This window comes from Amphiura filiformis, unplaced genomic scaffold, assembly GCF_039555335.1.
Source record: "Amphiura filiformis unplaced genomic scaffold, Afil_fr2py scaffold_97, whole genome shotgun sequence".
Classification (NCBI taxonomy): Eukaryota; Metazoa; Echinodermata; class Ophiuroidea; order Amphilepidida; family Amphiuridae; genus Amphiura; species Amphiura filiformis.
Genome location: NW_027305561.1, coordinates 33400 through 49169, shown reverse-complemented (window position 1 = coordinate 49169; position 15770 = coordinate 33400). Strand labels below are relative to the sequence as shown.

Genomic DNA, 15770 nt, shown 5'->3' with positions numbered 1-15770 from the left:
TACAATATATAAAGGAATAGGGGCCCAGTATCAACCAAAACATCAAGGCCGCAGGGCCGGCAGGCCCGAGGCCAGCGACTCCCATACGACGACTAATCACTCCAAGTGGGGCCCCAATATAAGGGCCCGCAGGGCAAGAAAGCAAGAGTAACCTTATGGATATTTACGGACAGCTCGTCACCCATTTCATAGGCATACTTTTACATATTTTACTCTTTACCCCATAATTTCCCTCATTCTTCAGACCCTTCCCTCTATCGGGGGCTAATTTATAGTTTAAGCCTTTTTGCTATTGTTTTTGGAGCAACATTGTTTCTTTATAAGCCTGCGGCGCAACCTTGAACAATATTATCTTTGAGCAATATTGTCTTTTGAGATAACTCTTTACCCCATAATTTCCCTCATTCGTCAGGCCCTGTCCTCTATCGGGGGCGAATTTATAGTTTAAGCTTGTTTCCCAGCAAACACAAAACGTTTTCGACATCATTATAAAAGGTTGTCAGAAAACGTTTAAATGTCGGGTTATATAAAGGGTATAATATAAAACGTTTTCATAACCTTAAAAACATTTGTTGATAATCTACTGCTCAGCAAACAAAAATGTTTTACAGAAAACGTTTAAATGTCGGGTTATATAAAGTGTATAAAAACGTTTTAATAACATTCCAAAAACATTCTTATAAACTTGATACAAAACATTCTAAATAGAATGTTATTTTGGGGGTTGAAAAAATATTTTGCGAAAAATGTTTGCCCACAATATTTTCAATAACGTTTTAAAAACGTTTTCATGCCCTTTATATAACCCGACATTTAAAAGTTATTAAAAGGTTTTGAAAAAAAAAAATTTTAAGAACATTTCTGTGTTTGCTGGGTTCAAATATTTTAACATAATGTTATTTAAGTATTGACACAATATTTGGCAAAAATGTTTGCAAAAATAGTTTACAATAACATTTTTTGAAAACATTTAAAAATATTGTTGTAGTGTGTTTTCATACAAAACATTTTAAAACGTTTTCATGACTTTTATATAACCCGACATTTTAATGTTATTAAAACGTTTTTACCTAAACCAAAAGCCAAAATATAACTTATTTAAAATGTTTTTAAAACATTTTTGTGTTTGCTGGGTTGCTATTGTTTTTGGAGCAACATCGTTTCTTTATAAGCCTGCGGCGCAACTTCGAACAATATTATCTTTGAGCAATATTGTCTTTTGAGATAACGCCCCGTAACCACCCCCAGCCATACCTCATTTTGATTTTTAACATACCAATATTCTGCTTTTTATATTCTATGGGGTCGCATATTACTACGTACTAAAGTGAATTATGACCAACAGAGGGCGCTAATACTGTACTAAAGTACGGATACACCGTGACCATACGTATGCTGTAATACAGAATATCCATCCCAGCACGGCATCTACCGTGCCAATACGGCCGTATTGACACAATGTATTACGTGTACACATGTGTGTATCGGGTTCAATAGTGTAACCGTTGCCATTGAAACGGAATAAAAAGTACGGGTTACAAAACTTCCAGCATGGCAGAAAAAATATTCCTGACTCTTATGAACATTATGCTAAATGATTTGTCCATTTGAAACATCTGTCATACGAAGCCGTTAAATAATACATTATTAAATAAATCACTTCTATACTGTCTCAGCGTTTTACCTCCTACATTGATGTCAAAAAATGATCGTATTTAAATGTCGTATTTATCGGAACAAATTCGCAATTTTACATTATTTTGGGCTCAATACAAGGTATTTACTGGGCTAGAAAGAAGAATATGCGTAATTGGTTAGGTTTGGTATTATAGTTAGTATAAGGACTAGCAAGTTAATAAGAGATATCGTCGGCTGTATTCCATAGTGGCGTATAGTGATTTTGGTCATTTTTTTGAAAATTGGCACATATGTTTTTAATGATGTTCTCTTTCATTTTTTCTAAGTCTCATCTTTCATAATTAGCTAATTAATTAGTAATTAATTAATTAAATGTGGCGTATAGTTACAAAGTGACATTTTTGTATTCCATAGTGGCGTATCGACCATACGCCACTTTTTATACACATTCTATAATTATGAAATATCGGCAAAAATGAAAAACATCGTATGTCATAGTGGCGTACGCGTATCGGACCTATACGCCACTATGGAATACGAACGACGAAAAGTAACGCCATAGGGATTACACGGCGACCGAGGTGGCGTACGGTTAACGTAAGGTTAGGGTATTGCGTTTTGTTCGTTTTCCATAGTGACGTATAGTTTTATTGTCAGTTTGCCAGCAATAGTATGTATTTATTTCTTTTGAAAAATATATAACAATAAAATCTATTTAGTTTACTACAGAAATTTCACATTACAAAATATAATGAATGTCTGATTTACACAACTCGATTTTAAATTGGCATTTCTTCAAACCCGATTTTCTCAAAAAGTTGTTTATTCGCGGCGCCCCACTATACGCCACTATGGAATACGGACGACGATATGTCCCGTATTCTGAATTACCCTATTTTTTGTTCAAATTAGACCACCTTTTGCATTGTAGATAAAATCGATATTTTTGTTTTGAGTTTTGAAAACACACACACACACAAACAATGAGGTTACTGAAATTTGTAGATAACATTTTAATATTTGCACATATCGATTGCAAATTAAAAGCAACTATTCGCAACTGTTTTGCAATTCATGCTTCAGTAGAATTTGAAAGTATAAGTGTCATTTTTTGACATTGCGAATTTCAAGCAAAATATGTTGTGGCAGCTTTTTCAATCAATGTTATCTTAAGTAGATAGCAGTTGCTGTAAAATAAAATATATATCAACACATAGGGGGATAAAATAGTTGCCAAAATATTTTCATTTTACCAGTACCATCTTCAGTATCGATATCGTTGTTTAATCAAATTCAAAGTTCAATGGAGAACAGTATTTATTATATACCTCATATATAGATTCCTTATTAATTATATCATATTATTTGCAAAAGCCGACGTTCAGACAGAAATTATAAAAGGAGCAGGACCAGATATCAGCGTTAATTCCACGGTAAGCTTAAAACGCATTGAAAACGCCAAAATACAGTCACACAATTTATGATATTACTAAACCACCAAAATGAATTGTAATGTAGGTATGCAGAAAAGAGTTGTATTAACAATAACAAACTTTGTGCCAAACGATTTGTCTTTGGCATGATGTCGCTTTCTTGTAATATCACCAAAATATTAAATTTCGGAAAAAACGCCCCAAAATTTAAAACCAACATGAACCTACCAAAATAAATGCACATTTGCACTCGGTGGCCCGGTCATTACCTGGCGCTGTGATTTGGGATTCTTCGTTGCGTCGTCTCTCCAGTTAGGCCTACCAGTACTTTAAGTTTGCCCTTACCCCTGGTTTAAAAGTTTGCTTTCAGTGTTTGCTTTACCATGTATTGACCAATTACCAGGAGAAAAAAAACCAATAACCACATGCCTTGATCTGCTAACTTTGATGAACTTGCTTACAGCAACTAGGGCAGTACATTGAATCCCAAATGTTTCTAGCAGTAAAAGGCTAAATACTTCATGCAATGACAATATTAAATTTTATAATGTCACCATGTGTAGATATTAATGCGACAGACAGATTTACTTTCTTACGAAAAGGTAGCTTATCCTAAAACGACTGGAGATTATGGCGGCGAATGAGAAAGAACGAGCTAGGTTTATAGATAATATTTTCTAAAACATGAATTTTTCACTAATTACACTGATTTAGCCATTTCAATTCGATAGATTTCATTTACATTAAAATATTTAAACAAGATGTATAATAACAACAATAAGGCGGGTCAAGTGGGTATGAAAAGTAGCGTATAAGAAGTAGGATCACCAATTGTACCAAACCGCCAAAACGTGTTTGAATACATCACCGCAAAAATTCAATTACATCATTTTGCAATTCATCAAATTCAATTACATCATTTTGCACGTTCATCATGGTTAATGTATCCAACCAAAAACCTATAAATATGCGTTTAATGTGAACATACTTCTCATTGTACTCGTAACCATACTACTAGCAACATGATGAAATCAACTATCCTTGTTGTGTTAATTGTGCTCATGGCATTCATATCTACGACCAAATGTTCTGGTGAGGACAAGGACAGGTATGTAATTTGAGCATGTTTATTGTGGTCTTTTATTGTTAATGCGACCTAGCCGTTTACGTATATATATATATATATTTTTTTTTGTTCCATGTAAATTTTACCCTGAAGAAGCTATGTATTAATAGCGAAAGCTTGGTCAGAGCTGTTTACCAATTTCTGTTGTTCAACTGTTTATTTTCTTTCATTGGTTTGCATCACATCCGTGATCCAGCTACCCTTTATAATATGCGCTGTTTGCTGATTCCTTTTTGTGTACTTTTAATTCCAAAGTTAGTCACCTGAAAAATAATACTTATATATTTATATATATAGAATAGAGAAAAACCCACGAAGAACGTAAAGCAAAAACCTTCGTCCAGCCGATATAGGCGAGGCTTTGCTTTACTTATTGTTCCACCATGCATATAGGCCTAGTACGGCTTTTTAAATGCCATGGTATACTGCTGAGTGATCACCAAGTGATGCAATCCACTGAAATAATTATAAAGACACTGAACGGGAAAGTGGAAAAACCCTGGCAGTACTCATATTGGGGATCGGAACGATGCGCTTCTCTATGAAATAAATATAAAGACACTGAACAAGAATAGAGAAAAACCCACGAAGAACGTAAAGCAAAAACCTTCGCCCGGACTCGAACCGGGGACCTCATGCGTACTATGGACACGTCCTAACCACTAGACCACGAAGGCTGAGTGGTAAGACGGGTCGCTAATCCAGCCGATATAGGCGAGGCTTTGCTTTACTTATTGTTCCACCATGCATATAGGCCTAGTACGGCTTTTTAAATGCCATGGTATACTGCTGGGTGATCACCAAGTGATGCAATCCACTGAAATAATTATAAATACACTGAACGGGAAAGTGGAAAACCACTGGCAGTACTCATATTGGGGATCGGAACGATGCGCTTCTCTATGAAATAAATATAAAGACACTGAACAAGAATAGAGAAAAACCCACGAAGAACGTAAAGCAAAAACCTTCACCCGGACTCGAACCGGGGACCTCATGCGTACTATGCACACGTCCTAACCACTAGACCACGAAGGCTGAGTGGTATGACGGGTCGCTAATCCAGCCGATATAGGCGAGGCTTTGCTTTACGTATTGTTCCACCATGCATATAGGCCTAGTACGGCTTTTTAAATGCCATGGCAGTATACCTATATCGGCTGGATTAGCGACCCGTCTTACCACTCAGCCTTCGTGGTCTCCCAGAAAATAAAAACGGTTTGTTCCAGAACTCTAATTTAATGGATCTATATTTGACGTTTCTGAATGAGCTTGTGTGATTCCTGTATCTAGTTTTAAATTGATTTTCTGTTAGACCGACGCACAGTGTCATCCCCCCGATATCTTCATGGCAGAAATCGCCATGGTAGGTTGAGTCCACAGCCACGCATGGCCATTTTGTTCCGACCTTTAAGGCACATAATGAGCCGAGGACATCCGACTAAGGCTTATTTCGCCTTATAGTCCGGTTTATAACTTCCCTTTCCCACTTCCCTTTCAGTGGATTTTAATGTTATTATAATTATTATTATTATTGAAAAAAAGTGCAAAATACCTATTTTTCACCAATTTGCTCAAACCATAAATAAACTCAAATCAAATCAAATCTTACCAGATAAAAAGAAAACTTTGTAAACAAATAACACATATAATGACCCATGGCGTTTCTCGACATGGCAGTTGTTATACTTCTTAATAAGTGATATACGTCACTGATTCAACAATACACATGTAGGCCTACGCGATGTGTTTAACCACCACTCGATCAGTGAACTCTGAATAAAACCGGAAATATCCGGTTTTAATATAAAAACTTAAATTTACTGTAATTAAAGCACTTCAGGCTTAGTCTTTCACATGGTATTTTAATACACCATGCAAAAAGTAGAAAAAAAATTGAGGTCGTCGCTGATGTAGAGCAAATCACACATTATGGTTTTAATTCATTAAAAGCACATAATCATTCATAACTCTCAAACATATCAATTTGTAAGCGCTCCTTTTTAAAAGTCATAGTTCATTGAATTTACAACTGTATGACAAAACAGGCGAAAATAGTAACTTTTTGTACAAGATTTGCAATTCAAAGAGAATTGACCATTGCTCATTCTAGTGACTCTAGTATATGGACAATATAAGTGTGTCTTTTCATTTAATGACATAAAATTTGAAACATTTTGTAAGGAAAACTTGAGGTTTTGACTTTTAAAACCTACATTTTGGTCAAAAAATGTGCTTGGATAGGTAATTGTCAACAGATTTTCTACATTCGCCTTGCTATAACAATGAATTGCGTTATGGGTGCACACCAGTAAATAGCTCCCATTGACTTTCTGTACAAACAGGGTCCAGGAAAACGTCATTTTCTTGACTCCAGAGCGACTCAGTTCTTCAAAACTTACCCTTTCTGCAAGTCAAAGGTCAGATGAAGTCATCTATTGTAGAAATTATATACGGAGTCCAGCATTTTTTTCAGAAAAATGCCGACTAGATCACCCTATAGCCCATACAGCGTACGCCACCTTACAAATAGCTTGGTGTTTCTGAAATGTAACACATTTTGAAAGTTTAGCCAAATTGTAATAAAAAGTCAGATCCTGCTCATTTGTCACAGACAATCTATTTCCCAGGCCTAAATGAGGATTAAATATGAATCAAGGCCTAATAGTTGGGTTTTAAGCCTTTTCTAATGGATTTAATTCAGTCGTATTGCACGTTTCCTCGTTTGAAACACTGATTTTTTTCTCCCAGGGTGTAGGAGACTTGTATTTACTGGTGTGCACTCTTATCTGTTGACCTAGTGACTGAAAACGTTTTTAGGGGGAAGTGTCAGCTTTCGTTTGATATAAAAAACAAATTCTGATTGGATGAAGGGAACACTTGAGGTTTTTTGACAAGCCGGGGGTGGGCAATTTTTGGTTAAAACGTTCTAAAAAGGCTTAGGTAAACATTACGGAAATTAATTTTGTTTGTCATTTCCCTACCCCTTCTCTTCACATGTGGGACCGGGGTGTGAGATGGGGTATGCATATGTGACATCATTAATGATCTTGCATTGATATTGTTTTAATTTTTCTTTCCTTAAAGACGTGTACCTGTTAACTCTGGTAGCGAGGAGTCAGAACGACTGAACAAGAGGTAAGTAGTACCGTCCTATGCTACGATTAGTGATGACAGAAACATATTTCTTATAGAATAAGCCATATTTGGCAAAACATACATTTCCTTTTATACAAAATGGTTTTACAAGTTTAAATAGAGAGGTATAAGATCCAGGTCACAAGCTGAAGCTTAAAGCAAGTGAGATAGTTACGGAAAAAATAGTTATTTTAAAGTTATGGATTTCTCATTACTAATCAAAATGCTGTAAAAGGTTTGTACTATTTTTGTGTGTGAATTCCATTTTGTTGCAAGCGCATTGTCATACTAGTTAAAGTAGCAGTCTACAGCTGCAAAAACCTGATATCATAATAAAAGAATATTAATTTACTTTACAATATTATGCAGATCCAAAACAGGACATTGGAAGGCATTAGCATAACAGACATGACCATTTGACGTGGCAATATATTTTTTCTTTAAATTTAACTTTTGAAGTTTATATCATACGCTTATAGTGTCGATTACCATAAAACTTTGTTTGCAAACATTGTGCCGCAAAATTTAACCAATTATTGTTTAAAATAACATGGGCAATGGCGGACACACGTATATGTTGGTCGTGTTGCGTATGATACTACATTCGCTAGATTTGCTAGATTTGTCAACATAACTTGCAAATTCCTATCAATAGACGGCATGCAAAACGACGTTACTCATGAAAGAGTCGTTAATTAATTAATGTCATCCGAGGTCAAAGGTCTTCAGGCAGCAGAGGTCAACCGGGGTCAAAGGTCATATACGGGTCTCACTATACATAAGTGCGTATATCTACGGCCGTTACATTATTTTCTTATATTCTTGATTAGGTATGAGATATATAATTTATATAAATAGGTATATTAAAAAAGTCATAATACAAATAAATCGTCTTAAGCAGATTTATCACATTTCAACATGGAACACGTTATGAAGTATCTCTAACTTAAAAATGCATAGGCCTTCATCAGTGGGAAAAATAGTTCAGCGGCCAAGAAAATATGATTGTGTATAGTAGGCCCTATCCGGGAGTGTTCGCCCTATTTTTTTCCGACCAGCCTAGCGATGTCAATTTTAAGGTTAGGGATGACCTGATTAGCTCATGTGAAAGCCATATGTCTTGGCTATATACGACTACAATCTCAGAACTATAGGTCTTACAATAGCAACAGGATAGAGCAAACAAAAATTGTTTGCAAAGTGGCGAACTTGTCCCATGTTGGGGGCAGGTTCGCCCATATGGTGGGGTGAGTTCACCTTAAAGGGGCATTTCGTGATCCACAGCCTCATCCCCCACTTTTCTCAAAAAAGTTGAGATTTTTATATCACTGGAAACCTCTGGCTACATAATGTTTATGTACAAAATATTTCTTGCAGATTAATTCGTTTTGCAAAGATATCGTGAAATTTGAATTTCGTTCTGGTGCACCAGAACGAAATTACAACGCATTGTCTATGGAGCAGTGTAATACACATAATCATGCATAACTCGCAAACGCAAAATCGGAATCAACTGAAATTTTGGGAATATGCTTTTTCGTGGATATGTACTGAAAAATGCCATAAAAAGAGGATGCTAGGATCACGAAATACTCCTTTAACTGTCGTTTTATCTTTTCTGTTTCGGGAGCTCTATTGTTCAGAAACGAAAACGCAAGGGACTAAGTGGGATGGTGTGTAGGTTGACTTCATTGTTACGTTTGGGGCATCATGCTTCTCATTTGAAGAGGTAGTAATAGGTGCTGTCAATCACACTTATGTCTGTCAATAAAGGTTGGATAAGTCAATTATATGCAACACTGGCGTCTCAAGTGGGTAATCTTACTCATGTCAGTCATTTAACTAGGCAGGATAGGTCCGAACGCAAATTTGGTGTCATTATGGTCTATATTACTGTGACATTTAAAACAAGGACCCCTGCCTCTTCTCCTCTCACTTTCTTCTCTTTCTAGTCTGTCTGTCTCTCCCCCTCCCCAACTCTCACCTGTGCCATCTTTTGAATTATTTGAATTATGTGGATATCTGAATTATATTGGATGTTGTATTTCCTTTACCCTTCTCCCCCTCTCACTGTTTTAGCAGTATGCCTATGATCAATGTGGAAAAATTAAAATAAAAGGAACAAACTCCTCCCTGCTCTGCTCGCCCCCTCTCGACTCTTCTCTCGATCTCCTCTCCTCTCCCTCTCTTCTCCTCCCCTCTCCTCTCCTCTCCTCTCTCTCTTCTCTTCTCTTCTCTTCTCTTCTCTTCTCTTCTCTTCTCTTCTCTTCTCTTCTCTTCTCTTCTTCTTCTCTTCTCTTCTCTTCTCTTCTCTTCTCTTATATTCTCTTCTCTTCTCTTCTCTTCTCTTCTCTTCTCTTCTCTTCTCTTCTCTTCTCTTCTCTTCTCTTCTCTTCTCTTCTCTTCTCTTCTCTCTCTCTCTCCTCCTCTCTCTCCTCTCTCCTCTCTCTCTCCTCTCCTCTCTCTCTTCTCCTCTCCTCCACCAGATCATCTCCTCGTCTCATCATCCCCACTCTCTCAAATAATATACATTTAAAATAGATTTGAGTCTGGCAATTTTGCCTGACGTAATTATCAGATTACCAATTCCAATGAAAGAAATCTTATTAGTTTCACTTCAACGCACTTCTCTGGTGTTGCATATTACCAAGTTTTAAGGTGTATTTGGGACAAAAATAATTCCCCGTTTAATCTCTACATAATTATAATATGACCGATTTTTGCGCGATTGCACGAACAAGTATACGTAATTCTTGGCAGCACTGATTACTATTGATTAATTTATATTAATCATGTTAATGTATATTTCTACGCTGGGCTATTTTCACGAGCTACTCCCGCCTAGGCTGGAGTACCTATACACCCAACGCAAGTCAATTGAAGCCGTACAATTTATCGCGAATTTACGACAGTAAAATTTAGACACTTCTTTTGTCTAGATCTAGATTAGCATCAACCCTCTCATCTCACGTTTTTTCATGTCAGAAATTAACATAACTCCCGAAACCGAAACAGAAGTTATCTTTGTTCAACTTTTCTGTAGTCAACAAAAGACTAGATTAAAGGATTGTTCACACGTACCATGCTAACACTTCAAAATAACAATGAGATCCGAAACCGAAACCGGAAACAGAAACAGAAACAGAAAAGATAAAACGACGGTAAATAAAAACATAACAATAACATATTCAATACAAACATTTAGCATGAGTATACAGAGCATTCATTCTCTTCTGTGGAGTTACTAAATTTATTGCAGGGGTCGGGTTCAGGTAAAGCTTAAGAGGTCCAAAGTGAGGTTAAGCGTATTTGTATACAACTTCGGGGGGGTGGATTATGGATTAGGATATAAACGGTGGTATGAGTAATACTGATACCACATAACTTTTAAAAAAACAAGCTTTTCAGTAGTTTTACCTTGTTAAATGGTATACGCTGATGGGTCAGGTCCGCCCACCAGTTTGAGGTAAGTCCGCCCGGGGAAAATACAGGGCGAACATGCCCCATCCTCAAAGGGGCGAACGCGCCCCTTGTGCAAATCTTTGTATTTTCCTCAGGGTATGCAAAATACAAATCGAATGCCGAGTTTATAAGTCTTTGACAAACCCCATATGTTCCTAATACAGATTTCCATTAAAACCATCTGTATTAATGTATCGATGATAATACAACATTATTAAGGGATGGGGTATAAACGTTTGGACAGTATTTATTGTGGAACATTAGAGCACATTAGACATATCGAATTGCATTCTGAATACGAAGAATGTCCTTCTGATATCAAATAATTTTGATTTTTTGAAATTCATAATGTAATACACATTTTATGCCAAATGATTAAACATAGATATTTTTTATATTTAACAGTACTCGAAGTAAACTTTATAAATCTGATAACTTATACTTATAGTGTATGTAGGTGGGATGAAAAGCCGACGATCAATTAAACATTTTGACCTTTCGTATTGGGCGCATCCAGATATTTTTGGCCCACCCCCTAAAGAAGACATGGGAAAATCTTAATCTTTTTTAAGATCTGACCTCGTAAACAATGAGGTCAGATCATATAGCCAGCAGTAGTGCATAGAGTATCATCCCTACGGATTTCATCACAGTCTTACCTTAGCACGCTGGTAAGCAGCGTTTGAGATGGTGTTAATCGATAGTCGATAACCGATAACCGATAATCAATGATCAATCATCTATGAATATTTAATTGGATTCTAAAAATAATGATCACGGACTCTCATGTTCAAATGCGTGTGTGTGGGTTTGGGGGGGTATACCCCCCCTCGCATGTTGATGCTCGCAATTGCTGAGGACGGCTTTTACCCTAAAGAAGACATGGGAAAACGCAAACTTATTGGGAATCCCATGTCTTCTTTAGGGTAGGTGCCGTTAATTTCTGGAATAGCCCACGGTCTGCCCCCCCAACTTCATAATCAGAAGCTTTTCCCACCACGCTAGTAGATGCCATTGTAAAGTAGTGCTAGAGTTGGTGCGGTGGGGGAGAATATATAATTACAGATAGTCGATAACCGATAATCAATGATCAATCAGTTATAAACGTTCAGTTAAACCCAAACACGCAAATGATGATCAAGGAATCGCTAAGGATGATTTGCTTCTGGGTAGTGGGGGGGGGGGGGTGGGTGAGGCGGAATCGATAGTCGATAATTGATTATTGACTATCGATTATCGATTATCGATGATTAATTATCCATAATCAATCATTAGTTTATCCATATTCATTGTTGAAAAATGTATAGGCCTCCGCAACCGACAAAACTAGGAATCGCTAAGGATGATCTCCTTCTGGGCATGGGGGGTGTGAGGGGAATTGATAATCGATAATTGATTATTGATTATCGATTATCGATAATCAATTATCATTTATCGATAATCAATCATTAATTTATCCATATTCATTGTTGAAAATGTATAGGCCTCCGCAACCGACAAAACTAGGAATTGCTAAGGATGATCTCCTGGGGGGGTTGGGTGAGGAATTGATAATCGATAATTGATTATCGATTATCGATTATCGATAATCAATTATCGATTATTGATAATCAATCATTAGTTTATCCATATTCAATGTTTGAAAATGTATAGGCCTACACAAACGCCAAAACGGGATATCTGCATTAATTTGAAAAAATGATTTTCTCCAAAGTGCTATAAAAGCACACTCTTTAATCATTTCTATGCACATCGTATCTCTTGCAACCTGAAGGAACGAAATTTGTTTCCGTTTTGAATTTCAACAACTTAAAAATGACATTTTTCGTAAAATGAGGCTCAAATATTTTGTTCTGAATTGGAAAATCTCTCTTGGTATAAAATGAAAACTATTACGGATTTTGATGGTAAATTTCAAACTTTTTATATCAATCATCATATCCGTGGGCACGTGGTACTGTATTTTGAAAGCCATCCGAGTTTCCATTTTGACAAACGGATAACAGCAAAAATAGTTTTAACATTGTCATCTATGGAAGAAAAATCACAAAACTGCCTTTTTCTCAAGAAAAAAAATTGGGACTCGAAAATAAATTTTCTTCAAAATCGTTTTATAAGATCTTTATATATGCTTAATAACTTAAAAAAAAAAAAAAAAAAAAAAAAAAACGAAAACAAATTCTAAGCTGATACTTCATGTAAATGATACCCCCGAACCCAAACCCTAACCCTAATGCTACTCATAACCCTAATCCTAACCCTGACCCTAATTTCGTGTACAAGTAGGCCTACATGATAAAGAAATAAACAAACTATATTGGAATATTGGACACTTTGACAATAATAGCCTCATACACCCAACTCCGCCTGCTGCTTTCACTTCACTCTTTAATCCCTGTTATGGAACTGTGACAGAAGATTGATATACAGCCTCTCAGAGCGTCCGAACTTTTGTGTCACGTGACCCTGCCTTATATGGGCGCATCCAGATATTTTGGCCCACCCCTAAAGAAGACATGGGAAAATCTTAATCTTTTTTTTAAGATCTGACCTCGTAAACAATGAGGTCAGATCATATAGCCAGCAGTAGTGCATAGAGTATCATCCCTACGGATTTCATCACAGTCTTACCTTAGCACGCTGGTAAGCAGCGTTTGAGATGGTGTTAATCGATAGTCGATAACCGATAATCAATGATCAATCAGCTATGAATATTTAATTGGATTCTAAAAATAATGATCACGGACTCTCATGTTCAAATGCGTGTGTGTGGGTTTGGGGGGGGTGTATACCCCCCCTCGCATGTTGATGCTCGCAATTGCTGAGGACGGCTTTTTACCCTAAAGAAGACATGGGAAAACGCAAACTTATTGGGAATCCCATGTCTTCTTTAGGGTAGGTGCCGTTAATTTCTGGAATAGCCCATTGAAGATATGGATTTTTTCTCCAAAACACAAAAAAATAGGTCTTTTTGGGAAAAAAATCCATATCTTAAATATGAAAGATCAAAATTTTCAATTGATTATCGGCTTTTCATCCCAGCTACAAACACTTTAAGAATATATCATTAAATTTATAAAATTTACTTCGAGGACTGTTATATATCAAAAATGTGAAAAATATCAAATTTATAATCCTTTGTACATCGGATTGTACAAAGATTTCTTTGATAAACGTGCCATCGCCTTCCTCTGGAAAGGTAATCAGGCTTTCCTAGCCTGTGTAATAAACAAGCGTTATTTTTTTTGCTAGCAACATTTAAAAAAATTATAGATTTCAAAATATTCACAAGCTCATAACTGACATTGTCATTCACAAGGCACATCACATTTGTGCGACTAATCTTGATAATGCATTTATATCTCACAAGATACTTAAAAGTCTCGATTGTTTTCTTTTTTCAATGTGCAGGACGTCTTACTGTAAGAAGTGTGCAAATAAGTATGGTTGTCCAGGCTGGTGTGCGTTTGCGTGTCCAAAAGAATGTCCGTGAGGATAAATTTCGATTTAATCAAGACGCGGACAGAGTGGACAAAAGCATCAATTTGGCATTTGGCTTCCTTATATCATGGTGATCAACTTCTGAATATGCTCCACTCCAAAATTACCCACTTCCAGATGCATGGAACAGGTCAAATACACAGAAATTAAAATGTTAAAATGTTCCAATTTGGATGATATATACATCTCAAATAGTTCCTCTAGACATTAGAGGTAAACAAGGAAACAATACTAGTTTATATGAAGTTCTAAAATGTAACTCGAATTATTATTCTAATAGTCAGATAAGGTCAACTGTAAATCAACAGTTTGCTTCAAACAGATCACTATACATCACTTAGTGAATTGAAAGGTCTTTAGTTAATTAATAGAATTGCACATTCATATGTAATGGTAATAAAATGAAAGTAATTGAAATTTAACTTCAATACTACTTGCTTATTTAGCTTACAAGAAATACACAAGTTGTGTTGAAGTTTAACTAATAACATTGACTTCAGTTCACTGTTGTGTATCTTAAGCCTTTTGGCATGTTTAAATAACACGACAGGTCGACCTTCCAAATTGCTAATATTGAGTACATTAGTGAAGTGATGTCACCCTGTGTGGTTATTAATTAAGTTAAGAGCGTATATGAAACGTTTTGAAGCTATATTTGACACCATAGAATATAAAAACGAGTAATAACGATGTATGGGGATGGTTGGGGAATATAGACCCTACATGAAGGCCAACAATAACCCCCTCTATGTACATAGAGACAGCAATCACCCGCCATCCATTATAAAGAATATTCCGGACAGTATAAACAAACGCCTCACTAAAATTTCTGCAAGTGAACAGGCCTTCAAGTCTGCCATTCCGCCATATCAAACAGCTTTACAGAATAGCGGATATAGTGAGACTCTCACATTTAATGATCACCGGAGACCAAATAAAGACAACAAAAAACGACAACGCTCAAGAAACATAACTTGGTTTAACCCGCCATATAGCGAAAGCGTATCAACAAACCTTGGAAGAAAATTCTTCAACTTGCTGGACAGATGTTTCCCCCCTGGACACAAATTGCACAAACTCTTAAACAGAAATACTATCAAACTTAGTTATTGTTGCATGACCAACGTGAAACAAATTATAACTTCACACAACAGATCAATTTTGCACAAAGCAGAACCCAAGGAACCAGATGGAAAAACTTGCAACTGTAAAGTGAAACTTGACTGTCCCTCCAAGGCAATTGTTTAGCTTCCAGTATAATTTACCAGGCGACGGTAACTCGACTTGACAATTCACATCAGGAAACATATATTGGACTAACCGCTAACTCGTTCAAAACACGCTTTAATTGCCATAAGAGCGACTTTAATAACAGTGACAAAAGGCATTCAACAACATTGAGCGAGTACATTTGGAAATTAAAGGATAAGAAAATACCTTATTCAACTGAATGGAAATTAATCAGTCGGGCT

The 15770-nt window shown here is 36.3% G+C and overlaps 1 long non-coding RNA gene and 1 other non-coding gene across 2 annotated transcripts; one reads left to right on the top strand and one right to left on the bottom strand.

The window, feature by feature from the left end:
• Positions 1-4072: 4072 nt before the first annotated feature.
• On the top strand, positions 4073-15007 carry LOC140144911 (uncharacterized). The gene is made up of 3 exons (XR_011857958.1): positions 4073-4179; positions 7285-7335; positions 14209-15007. It is a non-coding gene; the product is annotated as an uncharacterized lncRNA (long non-coding RNA).
• Positions 5163-5235, bottom strand: Trnat-agu (transfer RNA threonine (anticodon AGU)). Its single transcript has one exon. It is a non-coding gene; the product is annotated as a tRNA-Thr (tRNA).
• Positions 15008-15770: the final 763 nt, after the last annotated feature.